The following is a 5636-nucleotide window of genomic DNA, read 5'->3' as shown; positions in this document are numbered from 1 at the left end:
TCCAAACAGGCAGCGTACCACAATCACATATCGGCTTGTGGTGTCACTAATGACACTGCTACTGCTGAATGGTATATCCTTTCTTATAAGAATAGCAGTACCTCTACTCTTTGCGTTAATACTTGAGTGTAATGGATGACTGGATGACACTGGATGACACTGGATGACACATTATGCCGTGTAGATACCCACCCCTCACCTGTTTCAAACTGCAAATATCTGCTGATTTACAGAGTACCATCATTCACCAGTTCACATCTCTGCTCCACTGAAACTGAACTGAGAGGACGGTGCTGGCTGATAACGCACTAAATAAGAACTTAGCCCAGGGTATGCAAAAACTTAATTATACTGGGACAAGACATCAGAAACAGTCCCCAAAATATATAGTCTTAACTCAGAACTCAGAACATCTCTTCAATATTATTGACTGATCTTAACCTTCAAAACTTGTAAAGCATCACTGACAAGAGTTTGTGTCAGATTAGAGCAAAGGCAAGGCTATGAGGGCACAACAGTCAGTCAACAGTAATTTAGTCCACCACTACCGAGGAGGGTATTATTCCACGAGCAAACTCAGTGGCCTGTTAAGGGGAATCAAAGAAATGTCTCATCTCATTGTGGCTGATCCGCAGGCTAGCGGGGAAGAGCAGACCAAACTCGATTCCAGATTCTCTGAGTTGGGCTTTGATCGGGTTGAAAGCCGCTCTCCGTTTGGCGACCTCAGCACTGATGTCTGGGTAGACATGGATCCGAGTTCCTTTGTACAACAGCTGTCCCTTTTCCTGTGCAAGTCGTAGAATCAGCTCCCTTGTCTGGTAGTGATGCATTCGTACAATGAAGGGCTTCGGACTGCTGGTGCTTTGTTGAAACTCTCCTTCCCGAAGACTTCGAGCAGTAGTGTTTCAATAAATGTAGTTGGATGTATACCCTCAGAGTGTTCAGGGATGCCGATCACTCTGATGTTGTTTCTCCTGAAGCGATTTTCAAGATCTTCAAGTTTTGCCCTCATCTTTTCATTATCTTTCGACAATACTGAGCACATGTATTCCAGGGCAGTGTCTCGGTTGTCCACATCAGTAAGATATTCTCATACATCCTTAAGCTTTTTCTCCCGCTCCTGCTCCTGCTCCTGCTCCTGTAGTGATTTTTCACAGCTGAAATAGATGACTTCAGCTCGGAGAGAATCTCTGCTCTGAGCGCAACCACCTCAGATCTAATACCACTGAGGAGTTCTCTGATATCATCCCCGTGGTCCGTAGCGATGGCGTCCGCTCCCTGCACAGCGCTACCATCATCATCTGTCTTTTTAGTGTTGGCTCTCGGCATAGTGTACTGTTATAGGTCTTGTTAAAAAAAAATAAATAAATAAATAAAAATCTGTTATTATGCCAAAATACCAGGTGCATCACAAAATAACTGCAAAACAATCAGTTAAAACAAAAGTAATGCTCGGAGCAGAAACTTTCCGACTTCTCACACCACCATATTACTGGAGTCACCAAGAACATATTTTTAAATGGCCGACAAGTACGTTCTTTATCAAATTCAGTACATACTCTGACAGTACGCAAATTTGGATGCAGCCACTGATTTTCTTTTTACATTTTCTTCTTCCTACCTGCTCCTTGTGAATTTCTGGCCTGGCCCACAAAGTTAAACACTGGTGGGCTTGTAGTTTTTACAGGTATGGTGTGCACAGAGCACTGTTTCACAAAGTAGCCTGTTTCCTTGCTGTGGCAGTTGTAACGTGTTATTTCTCATTTCAGAATCTACTGAGTAAGAGAGCAATAAATCACACATTTATGAGACTTCCTGGCTGTTGGAGGAGACTTCCTGCCTGTTGCTGGCTTTGATCAGGAAATGTGTGTGTGCTTGCTTGTTTGTGAATAGACACAATAAACAACCAAACAGTTAATGACCACTTCAAAAATGTCACTCTTAAAAGGATAGTCCACCCAAAAGATACAATTCTGTCATAATTTAGTCACCCTCATGTTGCTCCAAACACATCTGATTTTCTTTCTTCCATGGAACACAAAAGGAGATTTTTGGCAGAATGTTCAGTGATCCATCAATCTATGGATTATTCTTTGTGCACAAACAGTGAAAGTAACTTATAAACTTTCTAAAATGCTTTAACCAGAGTCTCTTCCACTGGCTTAGCAAGAGTTGCCTGAACAGTGCATTTTTTGCATTGTTTGAATAGCTAATGATAGTCGGACTGAGACATTTTTGGAAAAAAGTGCCGAAAGGTCTGGAAATCACTTCAGGGAGTTTTAAAAACTAAATGCATTTACAAGCGCACGTCTCCAAAAAATGCCATACTGCTTGACAGTGATGTGTGTGTTAGAGATTGCTGGTATTTCTAAATGTGACCCACATCATACACAGTTGCCCTAGTTTGATTCAGTGTGTTATGAAACACTAGACTCGTTTCCTCTGGGATGGCCATTTACTGTGGTCTGCCTGTTTTATTTGGGGAGTCCTCCTTCCCCTCTCTGAACTTTTATAGCTACCTGTTATGAAACATAAATAACTCAATAGACGCAAAGTAAAACAAACTCTGAATAAGGTGTGTTTCAATGGAGGAGTATGCTTTCACCACTGATGGGAAAAGACATGCATTGGGAGAGGGTTGTGCCCTCAACCACACATTAGTCATTTTCTTTCTCTCACTTTCTCACTCCTCTCTGTTTTTCTAATTCTAGGCTTTGTGCCAGACACCCTAAAAATAGAAATTAAGGAAAAATTAATCCAGGTCAGGAGACTAAGTGAAAGTTTGGTAAAGATTAAAGTCAGCTTCCAAACAATAACATCTCAGGACTAAGACAATAATTTCATTTATTCAGCCGACCTAATGCCTTTTATTTGAGACTGTCCTCAAGTCTCAACCTTTCCTTTTTTGAATGGTTATTAAAAGGATTTCTTGTTTGGTTCATATCACTTTACAGCTGGGCCGCTGTGGAGTTCATCGTGCCAAATGTCATTTTGGGAAGAGTGGTTGTGTGTGGTGGAGAGAGTGAAAGAGAAGGAGAGAGAAGTACAGAAGGAGTTCTGTTCTCTGCCTTGGGCATTCATTAAAGGGTTTTGAGGGTTTAGACTCATTTTGTAAAGATAAACTGTAAAGTGGGATCAGAACATGATGGTGATTTGTTTCTACAAGGGCATTTGCATGGCTACAACTGGTAGGTGCAGACATCGGTTGTAACAAGTGACACCTTATATGGACTGAAGTTCTACAGCCGCTGTCAAAATTCAGTTAAATATTATGAGTGTGCTAAATTAAATTAAAACCATACAATCCGAAGACTAAACAAAGCCTGCTTTGTAAAGCAGTTAGGCCAAATGAATGATGACAAACACAAAGTTTTTTATTTGTCCACATTAACTCACCCTCATGCCATCCCAGATGTGTATGAATTTCTTTTTTTCTGCAGAACACAAATGAAGATTTGTAGAAGTACATACAGTATCAGCTCTTTATGTGCTTTTTGGAGCTTCAAAGTTTTGGCCAACATTCACTTGCATTGTATGGACCTACAGATCTGAAATATTCTTCTGAAAATCTTCATTTGTGTTTTGCAGAAGAAAGTCATACACATCTGGGATGGCAGAGTTTATGATGAGAGAATTTTCACTTTTGGTTGAACTATTTTCATTTTAGTATATTAGAACATTTATTTTCAATAAATATTACAAAATGTAGTAAACTTTTTGCTTAAAACAAGAACATTTTTGACAATGGGGTAAGAAAAATAAACTTGTTTTCCCTTTTGAAATAAGTTTATTTTTCTTACACCATTGGCAAATCTTTGTTGTTGTTGTTTTAAGCATAAACCCCAATAAATTTTTAAATGCATGCATTTTTTCATTGCCACTCAGGTCAAACTGTGCCATGCCTGTTTGCATGCATGTGTCTGAAAAGGCAAGTAAATGAACATGAAGAAGTGAATATTTTCTGGTCAGTTTCATCCAGAGGAGTGTATTCGGTTTCATAGCGGGCTGAGTCAAAAAGATCCAGTGAAATGATAAAACACTGCTCTCTTGTGGACATTCTTTGTACAGGGAATTCTGCTCAAACTTTTGGTAACATTCATAAAGTAATTAATCATGTGCAGTTAAGTCAGACTCTTATGCCATCAGTTTTATGAATTGATGTTCGTTTTAATGGTTAGAACAGTATCAAATACTGTATAGTCCCCCACTATTATCCCTAGGAAAAAGCATATCTTTGCTACCCCACAGGCCACATAACTGCTTGTAAATTTATATATAAAAATGTATAAATATATAAACTGGATTTACTGAAAGAGGAGAATTCTGACTACGAAAGACTTGTCTGTTTTGTGTCCCCACAAAATGCATAGGCTTAAGTCAAACAAATAGGTTTTGTTGTTGTGGAATGTTCATTTTGGTGGAGTTCCAATCTGCACTTGAAGACTGTTATAATTTGGCTAATCGTGGAGATTACATCTTGACTAGCAGACACTCCTCATGTTCTCATGATCAGACACCAGCCAAAACAAGCCGCATATTGTGCATAATAAAAATATCTAACATTAACTCGGCATCTTAAATAGTAATGAATGTTCTCAAGGAATGCAGTCACTTTAAACTGGGCATACTATTAAAGTAAAGGTTAATTTTACAAACATTTGTTATTACTGAGTACTTAATACTTGCCTAAAAATTGCAAGGTTTAGGCAGTTATTACAGTATAAGACAAGTAGCCTATTATATGAGGGTCAAAATCAGTATTTAGACAAGGACTGGCAGGATATATTTATAACAACACTTGATTCATTTTATTTATACACACAAAAAATTATTTTAGCCATTTTTTAAGATTTACACATTTCATTTTCATAACAAAATTCCATCAAATTAAATTGCACAAATTTTAATAAATTTTATGAACTTTTTTTTTTTTTTTTAAGACTACTCAATTCAGTTGAATGGAATTTTGATATGAACTTAAAATGATCAGTACATGAACTACTGATCTATTAAGCATTAAAAGTTAAGCTCAATCGACAGCAACCAGATTACCAGTTATGTGCTTTAGCCCACTAAGCCATCACCACTTCATATTGCATATTATGCCACAAATGCTGTTGATTGAGCTTAACTTTTAATGCTTAATAGATCAGTAGTTCATGTACTTAACTTGTATTGAAACCAGAATATTCCTTTAGAAAAAATTTGTTAACGATAGTAATGAAAGTTTTACCCAGCTTTTGGAACGGCATACTGTTTTGTTATATTCAATAACCAATACAATTATTAATGAAAACACTTCTGGGGAAGATCTGTGTACTATTTTCACTTGTGAAATTGTAAGCATGAAACTGTAAAGCAGGAGTCTCGCGGCAGGCGTGCGCTAAACGTCATCCTGTTACTATGGTGATGACACTTAGGTGCAAATATATTTCGGTTGACACGTTAAAAATCCCCCATAATATTTAAATCGCCAGCTTTCGTTCCATATATCACCGAAACGGAGAATAACAGGTAAACAACCCGACACCGTCTGTTACTGGCGCGCGCATCACCTGCGCCACAGGACCTCAGAAGCGCGTGTGTTTTCCTCAGTCTCCCGGCATGCATCGCTTTATGTAGTGCGGTATCTCCGG

Source organism: Myxocyprinus asiaticus, chromosome 33 (assembly GCF_019703515.2).
Source record: "Myxocyprinus asiaticus isolate MX2 ecotype Aquarium Trade chromosome 33, UBuf_Myxa_2, whole genome shotgun sequence".
In the NCBI taxonomy this organism is placed as follows: Eukaryota; Metazoa; Chordata; class Actinopteri; order Cypriniformes; family Catostomidae; genus Myxocyprinus; species Myxocyprinus asiaticus.
The sequence above is the reverse complement of the archived record's forward strand: the minus strand, read 5'-3'. Positions refer to the sequence as shown.